A 19729-nucleotide genomic window follows, 5' to 3' on the forward strand; every position below is an offset into this window, starting at 1 on the left:
TAGTTTGACTCTCTTATTGTCCCCAGCGGAGTCGCCAAACTATCGAAACCTCCCTTTTTAAAAGCGAGAATTTTGAAAAAAATGGGAGTCGCCACCAACCTTTCTAGGTGTGATTGGATCACCTTATAAAATATTTTGGTCTACAAAATCATGAGAAAACGGGTTTGGGAGTCGGTTACGCGCAAGGAAGGATTAGCACCCTCGCCGCGCCCAAAATCGGTACCAAATTGAATATTTTTCTGTCTTAATGTTAAAAATTTGAAATGATTTAGAAATAGGATCTCTCTTTAAAACATAATAATTTGATTTTTAAAAAATCAAGATTCCTTCGCTCCAAAAGTATACAAACATCACATCCAGCATGATTGGATACGATATTTTTAAGCTTTTGTAACTGAAATCATCTCGTGTTTTCCAAAATCTATTTAAAAGGATATCTTTAGACATTTAGACAAACGAGAAATCGCAACCCAGCATGTTAGGGCACTGCTTCCCGAATTCCTAAATATCAAAACATTGCCTCATCTTTAAAAATTTTTAGATTAAATGAAATAAATTTTTTTTAAGAAAAACGATGATGCATTTAACATACTATGATATCAATACTAAACAATATAAACTACATACTTTAACACTTCATACAAATATAATATGGTAAATGATGAATGACGACGTAAATTATACTATACATTATCATTTCATGGAGTTATAATCATGGAAAAACAATGAAAATAACAATATAGGTTACATAGTACATACATAATAATATTTCATGCAAAATATAACATAGAAAACAATGAATCTAGCAATATACATAATATATAACAATATTCTATGGAAATATAACTTAAAACAACATAAATAATCAATTTTATGCAAATATGGTAAGCAATAAATATAAAAATAACAAATAGGTGGTGAGATGTCATTACCATTTTAAAACAATATTAAGTAAATACAAAAAGATAAATAAATAAAATTATCAACATATAAATAAAAAATAAAGATAAGAACCTAAATAAATTTCTTTTAAAAAATAAAACAAAGTATAAATGATGAAGGTGAGTTTTTAGAGATAATATATATATACATAATACACTACATGATATAATAACTTAATATACTTATAAAAAATACTAATATGTTAAATTGGAATAAAATTTTGTAGTAAATTTTAAAATATTAGACATTAAATATATAATAATAATATATGTATTAGCTTATAATAATTTACAATTTTAATTTTATATACTAATAAATAATAAATAATGAAATAATATATATAATAAAAGGATACAAATGAATAATACATAATAAAATATGATATGTAATAAAATATAAAATATAATGAAATATAAATAATATGATAAAATAACATATAATTTAAAAATAATATATACCATTTTTATATATAACTAAAAAATAAATAATACATATAGTTTTTAAAATAAATTAAATATATAAAAAGGCTTAAAATTGAATTTAATTAAAGAATTTGGGGTTAATTACAAATAAATAGAAAAATTTGGGCCTAATTGAAACACACACTAACAGCCGAGGGACTCACTCGGTAATTCGACCCTATTCCCAAAACGACGTCGTCTCGAAATAGGTTTTATAATAGCCATTAGGACTAAACTGAAACAAAAATAAAAGGTTTGGGCCAAATTTTAATAAAAATAAAATGAAATTGTAAATATTAAAATTGCAGAAGGATCAATTGGGCAATTAGGCATTTTACTAAAAACGCGCGGATCCTCCACGGGTCACAGGTCAACGCGCGGATCCTTCATTTAAACAGTGTTGTTTTAGTGCTTATTAAACTAAGCAAAACGACGTCATTTTTGTAATGCTATATATGTCAAATTTTAGCCCAAAATTCATTTCACAATCAGTTTTCTAAAAAAAAACCTAATATTCTCTGAAAGAGGAGAAAAGAGGAGCCCTCCAGCTCCGGCCTCTGGCAACTGGGTCGCACGCGCACACGCACCACGCGCGCCGCCATACACGGCGGTTTGGTAGGCTTAAAGCCTTCGTTTTTTCGGGCAGATCTCGAGTAAACTCTTCCCCTTCTTAATACTTAACATCTTTTTTATATAAAAAAAAACAATTTATATGTGTTGAACAGAGATAATAAACTATAAACAAATATGTAGCTCAATCACCTTTTTTCAGAAAATAAATCGCTCTTATTTCTTTCTTCTGTGTATATATATGCGTGTGTATCTCTGTCTATATGTGTATCAATCGTTTGCCTATTTTTTGTATCTATTTTCGTATGTATTCAAAAAAAAAGTCCTTGTTACAATGAAATTATTCGGCTTTTATAGCCTCTATTTACAAGTTTGTATATTCTCTGCTCGATTCTTGCCATGTTTGCTATGCTTTTCTTTCTTTTTTTGCAGGTGTCGACGAGAAATTTGGCGGTGAATGCGCTGGCGTTGATTCGTGCGCCGATCACGGCATGATACGGAGCCTGGAATCACAGCACTGATGGAGGCGTCGATGAAGGCCATTGGAACGACGCAAAAAGGGTGTGACGGCCTGCGGTGCGAATTTTGGAACCTTCCTCTAGCGTTTGCGGCGCCTAGGGTTTCAGAAACCCTAGGTCTTCCATTTTCTGTTTGTAGTTTGGGCCTCCTTGGGCCATGCCCATTTGTGGGTTGGGTGTAACCGGGTATTGGGGTAGCTTAGGTATTCTGGTTTAAACTAGTAGGGCTACCGAGTTTGGGATATCGGGCCTTTAGGCTTGTTTATTGTAAGTTGGACATTAACATGGACTTTTATTTTCAATTTAGTTTATCTCATTTCATAGGCCCGGGTAAATTTGGGCTATTACAGCAGGTTCTGTTTGTTTCATTGAAAATGGTTTCCGAAAAATATTTTTTACATTTTCTTGTGTTTGTCTCATGGAAAACAGTTTGGTCAATGGAAAATAACTTACAAGACAACGAAAAATAAGCCCTTTTTCTTTCACTCTAGAATGACTTAACCTTTATGGGTGATTTTATTTTTTATAAAAATTAACTTAAGTCAAGCTTAATATTATTATATTATTAATAATTTTTATTTTTAAAATATTTCAAATTAATAAAATACTATAATTTTCAATACTATTAAACATACATATTTAATTATCTATATCTAACCATATAATAAGTTATTAATACAATATAGAAAAGAAATTAGTAATGGATAATTTTACTCATCGTTTTTTTTATACATTTCCTAGAACTACTCATAACTCCTCCCCTACCCTTAATATAGGAGATCATTAATGCCCTTCAACATGCTCGAACCCACGGTCTCCTGCATGTACAACAAGGTCGATGCCAATCGAGCTAAGTCGATAATTTTATTCATTATTTTCATTTATATATAGAAACCTTAACTAGTTATATTAAGTCACATGTTAGTTAATTATTTTTACTATATCAAGTTTGTTGGCAAATTAACGAGTTAATTGCTTCCAAAAAGAAAAAGAAGTGCTATAGTAAGCAAAATTTGGTGATATTATTTGCCCATGCTAATTAAAATAGAAAATGTTTAGCTGGTTGTAATTTGGCCTTACTCTATCTATATAAGATGGTTTGAAACAAAACAAAAGATAGAAATCATTCTCTCTTTGTAGTGAATAAAAATAAAGTATGGCTATTCAATTTAATTTTGTTTCATCCATGTTAATACTAGTACTTCTGTCCATATCATCCGTTGAAGGTCAAGGAGGAGGAGGTGGTGGTGTTATTGATGTTGTTACAAAGTTTGGTGCAAAGGCAGACGAGAAAACAGATTTGAGCGAGGTAAGCAAAATATCATAAAACTTTATAGTCAGTAGATAAAAGTATGCATAACTATTTTCCAAATCTCTTATCTTTATATGGATCTTTTTTATTTTTCTATTTGGTTTTAGCCATTGTTGGATGCTTGGAAAGAAGCATGTGCCTCGACATCTCCGTCAAAAATTGTGATTCCTAAAAGGATATATTTTGTAAGTACAGCTACCTTAGATAGTCCTTGCAAGGCTCCTATTGAGCTTCAAGTTCAAGGCACTGTGAAGGCTCCGGCAGACCCTGGTGCTTTCAAAAAGCCTAAATGGATTTCTTTCAACAGAATTGAAAATTTCAAATTGTCTGGTGGAGGAGTTTTTGACGGCCAGGGAACCACTGCTTATAAAAGGGAAGGTTACAAAGGTTATGCTTATTGTGGTTCACTTCCTATTGTAAGTTATTTTCTTATTGAGAAGTTATGACTTTTGTTTTATAAATAGAATTAAGTAATAATTATTTTTGTTTCATTCGAATTAAACAAAACCTAAGGTTTGATTTTTAACCAACATAATGATACAAGATATAACTACCAAAGACAAAGCGGTTCAGCTAATGTTCTAGGATGCAAAAACATTACTTTCGAACATTTCACCGTATCTGCACCTGACGAAAGCCCAAACACAGATGGGATTCACATTGGGAGATCAGATGGGGTCAATGTTCTTAACTCGGAGATAAAAACTGGTGATGATTGTGTTTCAATTGGGGATGGTTCCAAAAATTTGGTTATCAATGGAGTAACTTGTGGACCAGGACATGGTATTAGTATTGGTAGTCTCGGATTGTTTAAAAATGAAGAACCAGTTGATGGAGTTACATTAAAAAATTGCACCATGACTAATACTTCCAATGGTGTTAGAACCAAAACTTGGCCATGTAATAGCCCAAAATTGGGTCTAGTTGGAACAGAGGTTTCGGGACCACAAAATTTGAGATATAAATAATTATTTTATGAGTATTTTGAGGTCTATGATATGATTGCATGATTGTGTGAAAATTTCGTGAAGAAATTCTATGCATAAAGTGCTTAATTCGAAGTTAGGTACTAAATTGAATAAGTTGCAAAACTTGCATTCTAGAAGTTTCTAGTATGAAATTGATTTGAAATATTAATTAGGAGGTCTTAAATAGCAATTTGACCAATTTCTAAGTTATGGACAAAAATTAGACATGGATGGAATTTTTGGAAAGTTTAGTAGTAAGGGTATTTTGGTCATTTAGGGGTAAAATGAATTAAAATACAAAATTAAAAGCCAATTTTGCTCATCTTCTTCACCATGGACGTGTATACCAAGGGGGATTCCATGGCTAGGGTTTTCAAGCTTCCCAAGCGCAATTGTAAGTCCGTTCTAACCCCGTTTTTCAAGTTCTTTACGTTTTTGGAGTCCCGGTAACTTGATTTAGCTTATGCTAGCAATAATTCAACCTAGGGTTCATATTTGGAAAAATACCCATAGGTAAAATTCGTGTATTCTGGTGTTTTATCATACAATATGAGGTTTTAAATTATGCTAGACAACTTGTGCTACTCGGTTTTAAGTGAAAACGAGTAAAAGGGCTTAATTGGTAAAAATACCTAATAGTCATAAGTATATGTTAGAGTGAGAATTTGATGTTGCCATAGAAGGGAAAAAGTGATCATCATGTCATAAAACATAAGAATAAGGAATGAAGTTTAATTCCCGAGCCTAGGGGCAAAAATGTAAATATGCAAAAGTTTAGGGGCAAAATTGTAATTTTTCCAAAGTTTGAGTTAAGGACTGTTTTGAATAGTACATTAATTAAATAAGTAAAATGTGATGTTTTAGATCCCGGAAAATGAGATTTGAACCTAGAATGAGAGAAAAATTGAAAATTGGGAAAGTTGGTAAAATGGCCGTTTTAATATCAAGGTAAGTTCATATGTATAATAAGCATTAATTTATGCATGTTTCAATGTAAAATTGATATATTTACTATGATCTCCGAGGTGTTGAAAGTATGTAAGTTGGTATGATAATAATACAACAAAAATGCTGTAATTTATATTTGAATGTTAAATTTAGTGAATTAATTGAATTATGTTAAATTAAATGATTATGGTGCCAAGTTTATGAATTGATTTAAAATATATCTATGGAACATGAAGTGCATTAAATTATCATACATAAATGTGATTTCTATGATTATGGATATTATGGGAAATTGTAAGTTCATATGATTTTAATAAGACAATGTGTAATTTAATGTTATTGCGTTGATATTAAATCGATGTAAGTTTATATGTAAGTAATACATCACTATTACTTGTATTATGATATTTTATAAAAATATTGGAAATATGTTTGTGGATAATTACTTGATTGGTGAAATTGTTGGAAAAGAGAGAAATCCGGTTGAACCTTGGAAAGATTGGATGATACAGATGGTATGTAGCTAGGTCACATGTATAGTCTGAGTGCACATCATGTGTACAAGAGAGCTACAAGACATTATGATGTAGCTAGGTCGCATGGGTGATACTATGTGTACACCATGTAGACAAGAGAGCTATGGGATATATGTAGCTAGGTCGCATACGCGGTTCCAAGTGAAGGACACCATGTAGACAAGAGAGCTACGAGATAAACTGGCTAGGTCACATGGGTGGTACTAAGTGTTCACCATGTGTACAAGAGAGTAGAACTATATGATGGGTGGAGCTATGTGCTAAAACCACCAAGTATCGAGGATTGATTCGAAGTGTTCAACGGGAGACTCTCTATGTATTGCTTTGTGAGTTTTGTGATGAATAAGTGCAGGAACTTGGTTATGTGAATGATGTGTTCATTAAGTGAGCAGGATGTGGTAAACTTATAAACAAGTAAGTTATACATGAGGATGATTTTATGGTGACCTTGTGATCATGGGCCTATACTTGTGATGTATGAAATGTGGTGAAAATGATTTGTGATATGTATGTTAAAATGAGGTTAATACAAAGAAAGTGTGAAAGAGTGAATTAGCAATAAAACTATTTTGGACAGTAGCAGTGACGTGATTTTGAAAAATCACCAAAAATAGTATAAATTGAATCAGAGACTGAATGAAATATAAAATTAAAGCTTAATGAGTCTATTTTCATATAAAAGAAATATAGAAAGCAAAGGATTTCTATATTTTGAGATATTTATGTTGTTGTGAGACTGATTTAGAATGATTTCGTGATCCCCTGTTCTGACTTTGGAAAATCACAACAATTTGGAGAAAAATAATTAGAGGCTCAAAATTATATTTTTAAAATCCATAATGAGTCTATTTTCAAGATAAATCAACAAGAACATTATCCGAGTTCTGTACTGTGAGATAATTATTTTTTAGTGAAGAGAGGTGAGAACTGTCAGAAAGTGAAACAGGGGAAATTTTAATGAATAAACTGTACTAATTGGCTAAACTGAAAATTATGAAAATTTTATGGTGGAAAGATATATGAGTCTAGTTTCAGGGGTAATTTATAGATCTTAATTTGGAGCTCTCTAGCTCGAATTATAAATAATTAAGTGACTATGACTCGTGTGGACAGTTTGATGTGAACATTTATTAGTAAATTGTGAAATCGTACTTACAAGAATGCTATATACATTAAGGATGTGGAATAGAGAGGAGGAGGAGGAAAATAAATATATGTGGAATAAATAAACTATGGTATATGAAATATTGATATAATGAAATAAATGATATGTGTTTATAAGAAAACAAAAAGAGAATGTTATGTATCATGACATGTATATATATATATATGACTAGTCTCAATGTAATGCTTGTTGGGTATGGAATTGAATTGAAATGTTTCAGGCAAACATGTTATTCTGCGCATCTGAATCGTGGTATTTTATAAAGATATGATCTAGCTTTAAATATGAATGCTTGATGATTAAGCTGAAGATATTTGGTAAGATGATAATCTTGGTATAGATGTATAAGTGGTACTATAATAAACAAGGTAAAATGAGTATGAGAGACACATGTATGATGACATACAATGTGACACCCCTAATGTGACCCTAGTCAGAAAGTGGTTTCGGGACCACAAAATCGAGTCACAAAAATAATTAGATGTTATATTCTATGCTTATTGTATGTGGAATTTGTATGTGTGAATATTTCATGTTCGAATTTTGTTAATTGTGAGTGAATTTTATTAAATAGGACTTATGTGAAAGAATTTAGAAATGTGCTAGGCAAATGTAAGTGGCCTATTTATGCATGTTGCAAAATAATTGTACTTGCATGTCAAATTCCCACTCTAGAGGAAGTGGCCGGCCATGATGGTATGGGATACAAAAAACATGCATTTTGTGTTAATATTATAATGACTACATGGTTTTATAATAGGAAATAAGTATTAGAAAAAAATAAAAGAAAGCCATACATTCCCACCTTGTTCTTGCCGAATGTTGGAGAAAGAAAGAAGAAATATGCTTGAGAATTTCAGCAAGATAGCAAGCTAAAATCCAAGGTATATGCATTGGGTCATAGAGAAAATTGAATCAAAAATTGGTTGATCTTTGTCCTCCATTGCCGTAGCCTAAAGGGAGGGAGAGGAAAGTTTGGTTGCTTTGATTTTTGGCTTAGAAGATGGCTAGAATGAGGTATGTATTGAATGATTCTTGAAAATCTATGCATGTTTGAGATGATTAGTTCAAACTCTACTCATCCCATAGATGTGTTTTGGTTTTGGTTTGATAATGATGTTAGTGATGGTGAGTTTCGGTCATGCATTAACTGAAATTCTAAGTATGATTTATGGTATAATTTGTGTGATGGAATGGTCTTGAGAGTTGGCTTGATTAAATGGGTAAAATGCTAAGTGTTTTAAAGATGATGTAATGGTTATTTCGGTTTATGTGAAGTAAATATAGATGATGGTTATAAGTTGTTTTATGATTTGATAATGGTGATTAAATCTTGTAGTTAAGTGTTTAGATATATATATATATATTAATAATGAATTTAGTTGTACTTCCTATGTGAGAAATGTGCAATGCTATAGGTATTTGATTATTAGATATGGTTATTTTAAGTTGATTTGTGATGGTATGATCGCATTGATGAAGTGGTGGGAAGAATTAGCTATTATGCTTGATACTAATGCCGAAAATGAGAATGTTGTACTTGAAAAATGTAGGTGAACATGACAAGTGTATTCAGCTTAGGGCCTAGAGGATATGAAAAATTGGTATTTATTTTTGATTGTGTGTGTATGACCATGGATAATTGGCTGCACAAATATTATGAATACATAATGTATGATAAGTTTATTAAGTTACAAAACATTATACATGATCGGCTAATATAAATTATTTGAGTAAAGTATATCTTGATGGTACATTTCGCTAGTATAAAATGTATATGGATGTCGTATGACTATGTTTAATTTGGGAAGTAAATTGTTTGATCTAGCTCAAGAGCCTAGAGGATCAAAGTTGGATAAGGGAAAGAAAGAGGTGATCGAATAGCCGTCGTAATCGCTTCGACAACGTCCGAGGTAAGTTTTAAGTGATCAAACGTTGAGTAAATTCAATCAAAATAGGACATAATGAGTTGATTTAATAAGATATGATGTGGTCATGATATGTTTAAAACTCAAATGGTAAGTTCATAAGTGTTTGGACTTGGAAATTTAAGAGCAAATTGTAATAATTTGCTTAGGACAGCAGCAGTAACGTGATTTTAGAAAATCACCATAATTTGTTGGTGTGGAATTATAGGCTGAATAAAGTATGTAATCAAAGCTTAATTAGTCTAGTTCCTTATAAAAGAGGCCGTGTGAGCAAAGAAATTTCCTATAAAGAGATATTTAAAGTTGTGCGGGACAGTGTCTGAATGACTCCGAAATTCCCTATTCTGTTTTTGGAAAATCATTATAATTTGTACAAAAATGGTTATGAGATAATATTTATATTCTTAGACTCCTTAATGAGTCTAGTTTCAAATGGAACCAAATAGAACACATTATGAATTCCGTACAATGAAAAATTTGATTCGTAGTGAAGGGTGGTCAGATTAGTCAAACAGTGAAACAGGGGAAACTTTAAGAAAAATCTGGTATTGATTGGCCAAACCTAAAATTCTGAAAATTTTATGGGTGGAAGATACATGAGTCTACATTCGGGGAAAATTAACGGCAATTGATTTGAGTTTTGTAGCTCCAGTTATAAACAACTTAGTGACTGTTGTACAGGAAAACTGCTTGTAGTGAATATGTGATGTTGTTGTAAACTTGAGGAAACTATTTGAGTTGCTTATAGGCTATTGCTGAAATTGATGTACAAGAAAAATATGAAATTTGTATGAGATATATATATGTGATAAGGCCTAATGGCCGATGTGATGAATGTGAAAGTGTGTATATATGTGATAAGGCCTAATGGCCGATGTGATGAATGTGAAAGTGTGTATATATGTTGAATGTGAAAGTGTGTATATATGTGATAAGGCCTAATGGCCGATGTGATGAATGTGAAAGTGTGTATATATGTGATAAGGCCTAATGGCCGATGTGAAGAATGTGAAAGTGTATATATATGTGATAAGGCCTAATGGCCGATGTGATGAATGTGAAAGTGTATAAATGTGATAAGTCCCGAAGGGCATTTGTGTCAGTACTATATCCGGGTTAAAACCCCGCAGGCTTTATGCGAGAATATTATCCTGATTAATGTCCGTGAGGCTTCGGCTCGTACTATATCCGAGCTTTAAAGACCCGACGGCTAAATGCTAGGATTCAAGTAAGACTTTGATATTGAGTATCTGCATTAAGTTATCATCAAATAAGTATTATGTATTTAAGATGTTCAGGTACGTATCACTTACTCATCGGTGGAGTGATTTCGAGGTGAATTATCAGTATCAAAGAGGTAAGGATTATGATTTGTAAGCTTAAGTATGGATGTGATTATGAACAAGTGGAAAGGATTATTGAAAGCTGATAATCGATGAAGCATGTGCTTTGGAAATATTTGACCATCTAGGTCATTATTATTCGAAAGTATATATGTGGCAGCCAAGTGTTGCGTTTAATGACATTATAGATCGAGATGAAGCTCTAGATTAACTTCATCGAACAGTTGAAATGAATGACCAATGATAGTGATTGAGAACACTTTGTTTTGCTTAAAACTTACTAAGCATAAATTGCTTACTCCGTTTCTTTGTTCTCTGTTTTATAGATTTTGCTCGTTAGCTATCGGATTCGGGATCATCGAAGTCGAAGTCACCCACACTATCAAAGCCCCCATTTTGGTACAATTTTGGTTGAACTTTGAAATGGCATGTATAGGATTACCCTTTTGTTGTAGGTCATGTACCTTTCGGTTTTGTGTAAACTTGGATAGGCATGCGAAAATGGCTTATATACGTTTTTAGCATAGTACTATAATCGTTTGTATATTGATCACTATGAGGTATGGAATTGTTTTGAAACGATTAGCCATTGGAATGGTTAATCATGATCACACTTTGTGCTATGTATGCAAAAAAAGGGCCAATTGAACCATGGAAATCATGGAATAGGTAAAGCCTACCTTAAAGGCAGATGCTGACAGCAGCAGTGATGTGGATGTGAAAAATCACTAAAAATATTAGGAATGGTATTAAATAGTGAATAAATTATGTAAATAAACCTTGATGAATCTACTTTCATATGGAAGAAACGAAACGGTCATATGAGTTATATGTTAAGAGATATTAAAGTTCTCGTAAAGCAGGGCCAGAACGGTTTCTGGATCCTCTGTTTTGACTTTGGAAATTCATTGTAAATTAACCAGAGATGATTAGGAGTCATGCCATATATGTATAGATTCCTCTCTGAGTCTAGTTTCTATAGAAATAAACGACATCAGTATTGAATCCCTGTACATGGAGATATCCAATTCGTAACGTACAAAGGTCAGTGTAGTCGATCCCTGCAACAGGGGAGACTTTAACTAATAAACTGTACTAATTGGCTCGACCAAAAATTTTAGAAAAAAATATGTTGATGGACTTATGAGTCTAGTTTCAGGGAAAAATTACGAAACTGATTTTCGAGTTTTAAAACTCAAGATATGATTTTTAAGGCGACAGTGATGCAGTAACCAGCTAGTCTGGAAAAAAATTTTTTATGGACTGTGAAAACAATTAAGTTAAGTCTGTGTGCACCTTGTGTTCGACTCCGGTAACGGACTCGGGTACGGGGTGTTACAATTTTATTGGTATCAGAGCTACGGTTTAGTCGATTCTAGGACTACCGTAATACGTTTGGGTCTAGCTATACATGCCATTATGTGATTATTTGATAGTGTGGTGACTTCTGACAATTGAAAATGTGTTTATTTATTGTAATGAATTCCGATCCCGATCGAAATGAAAGCAGATGGTATTGAGAGGACCGAGACATGCTTATGGTGTGTCAATATTGAGAAGGGTATAACATAAGTAAGTTTTGAGTAATTGAAGTTGGTATTTAATTTAAAATGCCATGAAATACATGTATGATAGATGAATGATGTCCCATTGTCCTTATCATAATAAGGTTATTAGAGAAATGAACAAAGGAAGAGATTGGGGATATATGCTTTTGTGTGATTGCTTATTGAGCTGAAAGTTTAGTAAAAGAAGCATACATGTATTTGATTTGAATGATATTTACGACTTAAAGTCAAGAATCATGTTATATGTTTACATGTGAATGAATTGATTAAATTATAAATGTGATTTGTGCCATGTGAAACATGATAACATGTGAATAAATATGTATGAGACTCAGTGATGTGAATCCGAGTTTAAAGACCCGCTGACTATATGAAGAAATTATGTCCGGGTAAAGACCCGATGGCTATGTACAGAGATTATGTCCGGATTAAAATTCGCTGGCTTTGTGTAGAGATCTCATCCGAGCTAAAGGTCTCGACGACGATCCGGGCTAAGTCCCGAAGAGCATTCATGCTAGTGATGTATCCGGGCTAAGTCCTGAAGAGCATTCATGCTAGTGATGTATCCGGGCCAAGTCCCGAAGAGCATTCATGCTAGTGATGTATCCGGGCTAAGTCCCGAAGAGCATTCATGAAGAGCATTCATGCTAGTGATGTATCCGGGCTAAGTCCCGAAGAGCATTCATGCTAGTGATGTATCTGGGCTAAGTTCCGAAGAGCATTCGTGCTAGTGATGTATCCGGGCTAGGTCCCAAGAGCAATTATCTTTGGTGACGTGTATTCGGCCTTCGTGCCTAGTAGGCTTCGTCTTGTAATTTGAGCAAAGTTTAAGTGTTCATTACTATACGAATTCAAATTTAAATGAGATGATATGTTTAAAAGTGTACATACATGATGTTTATCGACTTGGATAAGTCATTTCAATGTGTAATAACGAATGAATAAGAGCACTATGTGTGTGAATGATTGGAGGCACTGTGTGTGTGTAAATCCCTTTAACCGAGCACTATGAGTGCGAGATCGGTCAGTGGGCACTAAGTGTGTGAAATGGAATTCAAGTAAGACCTCGTCTGGGACTAAAGCATTGATTTGAGATAGTGTGTAAGACCATGTCTGGGACATGGCATCGGCTCGATATGTGAGAATATGTAAGACCATATCTAGGATATGGCATTGTAAGAGCTGTATGTGCTTGAATTAGTTGAGCCCTTACAAGTAAGTATTCGTCAGTTGATAAACGAGCTACCGCCTTTGGCTAAGTTGATCTTTGTGTATGAACATAAGGGTTGGTAATGTGAAGTAAGTTCTTGAGTAAATAGAGCTTAAATTATGATTTGATTAGATCATGTTTTAAGCAAATCAAATCATGCTCTTGGTGTGTGGCTATTGAGCCGAAATTGTAAATATGATAAGTGTCTTGTGTTTGAGCTTTGGTAATGAGAATGTAATAAAATGTGTATTGATTTGTTGATATATTTGCTTGGTTATTCGAATGGTATCCGGCTAAGTCCCAAGGCTTTTGTGCTAAGTGACTAAATCGGGCTAATTCGAAGGCAATTGTGCGAATCACTATAACCGGACTATGTCCCGAAGACAATCAAGTGAGTCGCTATATCCGGTTAAATCCCGAAGGTATGTGATTCGGAGATGAGCAATCTTGCTGTAAAAATTTCAGTTAATACGCTTGCAAAAATTCCAGCAAAGAGGTATGTTCGTATGTGCTGAAAGAATTAAATGTTCAGGTGTGTGGAAGTTGAATATTGAGATACGATGGAGTTATAAAGGATATTTATTGGGATGTTTGAGTATATGTGTATTTTCAGCCAGGTTACAGCTTATACATGGATGAAAATGTGGGTTACAAATATGTGGGTTGATCATGTGAATTATACATGTTAGTATGTGCTTGATATGTGTTTGAAATGCAATTGTGAATTAAATTAAGTGATTATTGCTTATGAAATCAAGGAAATGAGATATATGTGCATACTTGTAGAAATGTTTATGTATTTGTTTTGAGATAAGAAAATGATTTTATAGATCGATGTGAAATCAATAATGAATTACAATTGCTATCGATGAGCTAGTGCTTATATGAATATAATTCAATAAGAGGACGTTATTCTAAACTATGCATCGTAGAAATTTTGGGGACGAAAATTTCTTAAGTGGGGAGAGTTGTGACACCCTAATGTGACCCTAGTCGGAAAGTGGTTTCGGGACCACAAAACCGAGTCACAAAAATAATTAGATGTTATATTCGTGCTTATTGTATGTGGAATTTGTATGTGTGAATATTTCATGTTCGAATTTTGTTAATTGTGAGTGAATTTTATTAAATAGGACTTATGTGAAAGAATTTAGAAATGTGCTAGGCAAATGTAAGTGGCCTATTTATGCATGTTGCAAAATAATTGTACTTGCATGTCAAATTCCCCACTCTAGAGGAAGTGGCCGGCCATGATGGTATGGGATACAAAAAAACATGCATTTTGTGTTAATATTATAATGACTACATGGTTTTATAATAGGAAATAAGTATTAGAAAAAAAAATAAAAAGAAAGCCATACATTCCCACCTTGTTCTTGCCGAATGTTGGAGAAAGAAAGAAGAAATATGCTTGAGAATTTCAGCAAGATAGCAAGCTAAAAATCCAAGGTATGTGCATTGGGTCATAGAGAAAATTGAATCAAAAATTGGTTGATCTTTGTCCTCCATTGTCGTAGCCTAAAGGGAGGGAGAGGAAAGTTTGGTTGCTTTGATTTTTGGCTTAGAAGATGGCTAGAATGAGGTATGTATTGAATGATTCTTGAAAATCTATGCATGTTTGAGATGATTAGTTCAAACTCTACTCATCCCATAGATGTGTTTTGGTTTTGGTTTGATAATGATGTTAGTGATGGTGAGTTTCGGTCATGCATTAACTGAAATTCTAAGTATGATTTATGGTATAATTTGTGTGATGGAATGGTCTTGAGAGTTGGCTTGATTAAATGGGTAAAATGCTAAGTGTTTTAAAGATGATGTAATGGTTATTTCGGTTTATGTGAAGTAAATATAGATGATGGTTATAAGCTGTTTTATGATTTGATAATGGTGATTAAATCTTGTAGTTAAGTGTTTAGATATATATATATATATATATATTAATAATGAATTTAGTTGTACTTGCTATGTGAGAAATGTGCAATGCTATAGGTATTTGATTATTAGATATGGTTATTTTAAGGCTGTACACCTAATTTTCCTGGGATTGTAGTTCAATCGGTCAGAGCACCGCCCTGTCAAGGCGGAAGCTCTTCCTGTTCTATTGATCAAAAAAAAGCATCCAGCAGCGCCACGCCAGTAGAAAGAGTTAAGCTACTAAGCTAAGCTGCTGTTGGGGAACTTGGTTGTTAACCAACGCAACGGCGCTAACCAAAACCGCCTCCTGCCGCCTAATTTTAAAAATGAAGTAGTTGGTGGGAAAGAAAGAGGTGATCGAATAGCCGTCGTAATCGTTCGGCAACGTCCGAGGTAAGTTTTAAGTGATCAAACATTGAGTAAATTCAATCAAAATAGGACATAATGAGTTGATTTAATAAGATATGATGTGGTCATGATATGTTTAAAACTCAAATGGTAAGTTCATAAGTGTTTGGACTTGGAAATTTAAGAGCAAATTGTAATAATTTGCTTAGGACAGCAGCAGTAACGTGATTTTAGAAAATCACCATAAATTGTTGGTGTGGAATTATAGGCTGAATAAAGTATGTAATCAAAGCTTAATTAGTCTAGTTCCTTATAAAAGAGGCCGTGTGAGCAAAGAAATTTCCTATAAAGAGATATTTAAAGTTGTGCGGGACAGTGTCGGAATGACTCGAAATTCCTATTCTATTTTTGGAAAATCATTATAATTTGTACAAAAATGGTTATGAGATAATATTTATATTCTTAGACTCCTTAATGAGTCTAGTTTCAAATTGAACCAAATAGAACACATTATGAATTCCGTACAATGAAAAATTTGATTCGTAGTGAAGGGTGGTCAGATTAGTCAAACAGTGAAACAGGGGAAACTTTAAGAAAAATCTGGTATTGATTGGCAAAACCTAAAATTCTGAAAACTTTATGGGTGGAAGATACATGAGTCTACATTCGGGGAAAATTAACGGCAATTGATTTTGAGTTTTGTAGCTCCAGTTATAAACAACTTAGTGACTGTTGTTCAGGAAAACTGCTTGTAGTGAATATGTGATGTTGTTGTAAACTTGATGAAACTATTTGAGTTGCTTATAGGCTATTGCTGAAATTGATGTACAAGAAAAATATGAAATTTGTATGAGATATATATATGTGATAAGGCCTAATGGCCGATGTGATGAATGTGAAAGTGTGTATATATGTGATAAGGCCTAACGGCCGATGTGATGAATGTGAAAGTGTGTATATATGTGATAAGGCCTAACGGCCGATGTGATGAATGTGAAAGTGTATATATATGTGATAAGGCCTAATGGCCGATGTGATGAATGTGAAAGTGTATAAATGTGATAAGTCCCGAAGGGCATTTGTGTCAAGATTATATCCAGGCTAAAACCCTTGCAGCTTTATGCGAGAATATTATCTGATTAATGTCCGTAGGCTTCTTGCTCGTACTATATCTGAGCTTTAAAGACCCGACGGCTAAATGCTAGGATTCAAGTAAGACTTTGATATTGAGTATCTGCATTAAGTTATCATCAAATAAGTATTATGTATTTAAGATGTTCAGTGCACGTATCACTTACTCATCGGTGGAGTGATTTCGAGGTGAATTATCAGTATCAAAGAGGTAAGGATTATGATTTGTAAGCTTAAGTATGGATGTGATTATGAACAAGTGGAAAGGATTATTGAAAGCTGATAATCGATGAAGCATGTGCTTTGGAAATATTTGACCATCTAGGTCATTATTATTCAAAGTATATATGTGGCGACCAAGTGTTGCGTTTAATGACATTATAGATCGAGATGAAGCTCTAGATTAACTTCATCGAACAGTTGAAATGAATGACCAATGATAGTGATTGAGAACACTTTGTTTTGCTTAAAACTTACTCATCGAACAGTTGAAATGAATGACCAATGATAGTGATTGAGAACACTTTGTTTTGCTTAAAACTTACTAAGCATAAATTGCTTACTCCGTTTCTTTGTTCTCTGTTTTATAGATTTTGCTCGTTAGCTATCGGATTCGGGATCATCGAAGTCGAAGTCACCCACACTATCAAAGCCCCCATTTTGGTACAATTTTGGTTGAACTTTGAAATGGCATGTATAGGACTACCCTTTTGTTGTAGGTCATGTACCTTTCGGTTTTGTGTAAACTTGGATAACCATGCGAAAATGGCTTATATATGTTTTTAGCATAGTACTATAATCGTTTGTATGTTGATCACTATGAGGTATGGAATTGTTTTGAAACGATTAGCCATTGGAATGGTTAATCATGATCACACTTTGTGCTATGTATGCAAAAAAATGGCCAATTGAACCATGGAAATCATAGAATAGGTAAAGCCTACCTTAAAGGCAGATGCTGACAGCAGCAGTGATGTGGATGTGAAAAATCACTAAAAATAGTAGGAATAGTATTAAATAGTGAATAAATTATGTAAATGAACATTGATGAATCTACTTTCATATGGAAGAAACGAAACGGTCATATGAGTTATATGTTAAGAGATATTAAAGTTCTCGTGAAGCAGGGCCAGAACGGTTTTTGGATCCCCTGTTTTGACTTTGGAAATTCATTGTAAATTAACCAGAGATGATTAGGAGTCACGCCATATATGTATAGATCCCTCTCTGAGTCTAGTTTCTATAGAAACAAACGGCATCAGTATTGAAGCCCTGTACAGGGAGATATCCAATTCGTAACACACAAAGGTCAGTGTAGTCGATCCCTGCAACAGGGGAGACTTTAACTAATAAACTGTACTAATTGGCTCGACCAAAAATTCTAGAAAAAATATGCTGATGGACTTATGAGTCTAGTTTCAGGGAAAAATTACGAAACTAATTTTCGAGTTTTAAAACTCAAGATATGATTTTTAAGGCGACAGTGATGCAGTAACTAGCTAGTCTGGAAAAATTTTTTTTATGGACTGTGAAAACAATTAAGTTAAGTCTGTGTGCACCTTGTGTTCGACTCCGGTAACGGACTCGGGTACGGGGTGTTACATACAAATGCTATGTTTGTGGTTTAATTGAGGATGTTTAATCATTAAATGAATACCATGTTATATGCTTTTGATTTTGTATAAGTGTGTAAGAGATCAAGGTTGACCAAGGCTTAGAAAATAGCCTAGGTATATTCCACACAGGCGGAGACACGACCATGTGTCTCAGCCGTGTATGGAACACGACTTTGGGACACGAGCGTGTGGAGCCTTAAAGCATGAAATTTCCAAGATTTTCGTAAGTTCTCGGTTTAGTCCCAAACCCTTTCTAAAGTATGTTTTGGGCTCCGTAGACTCAAATAAGGGATTATGTGTAAGAGAATGAACGCTTTGAAATATGAATAATATTTTATGGCTCGTATTTTAGTTTAATGTTTGTATGTTTGTCAGTAACGCTCGCACCTTAGCCCGCCTCGACACGGGTAAGGGTGTTACTGAGCCAGTCTTGAACGACACTTGTTTGAACATTCACTTTGAGGATATTACCGTGACCAATGTCAGTTCTCCTATTATAATTGATCAGAAATATTGCCCATGGAACAAATGCAAAATAAACGTATGTACATATTTATCAAAATCGTAAGAGAGCAAAAAGAGTTAGCCGGTCATTGAATCATTATTTTGTTGATGTAGGAAGAATCAAAAGTTAAACTAAGCAACATTAGTTTCAAAAACATTCATTGCACTTCTGCACGTCCTGAAGCTGTCAAGATTATTTGTAGTGCTACTTTGCCTTGTGAAAATGTGGAACTTGCAGACATTGAAATTACGCACAGTGGACCGACTGGACCTGCAGTATCACAATGTTTGAATGTGAAGCCTAAAGTTAGTGGTAAACAAAATCCAACTGCATGTTCTGCCCCTATCCCAGCAAAACCTACCCCGACCGCTTAATCAATAGCATAGGTATAAATTTTTTTGATGACGTTGTAACTCTTATAATTATATATATTTTGCAAACAAATTCTGTTTTTTTTTCTTTATATTCTTTGTTATTAAGAATATTTTCATAAACTTAATTATTCTTAAAATACACTTCAACAAAAAATATTGCAATGTGACAACATTTTATGCATTTAGGCTTACGATATAATTATTTTAGAATCTTGTTGAACCGATACTATTTAATTATTTTGTTTTTTATTTATATAAATTTTTATTTTTATTTATAAAATTGGCATAATAAAAATTTAATAATCAATATTTATACATTGTATCAATTTAGTTTTGATTCTAAAATAACCTTTAACTTTTACACCTTGTATA

The 19729-nt window shown here is 33.3% G+C and overlaps 1 pseudogene; it reads left to right on the forward strand.

The window, feature by feature from the left end:
* Positions 1 to 3569: 3569 nt before the first annotated feature.
* Positions 3570 to 19360, forward strand: LOC108488530 (polygalacturonase-like; annotated as a pseudogene).
* Positions 19361 to 19729: the final 369 nt, after the last annotated feature.

Source organism: Gossypium arboreum, unplaced genomic scaffold, assembly GCF_025698485.1.
Source record: "Gossypium arboreum isolate Shixiya-1 unplaced genomic scaffold, ASM2569848v2 Contig01109_ERROPOS376215, whole genome shotgun sequence".
Taxonomy (NCBI): Eukaryota; Viridiplantae; Streptophyta; class Magnoliopsida; order Malvales; family Malvaceae; genus Gossypium; species Gossypium arboreum.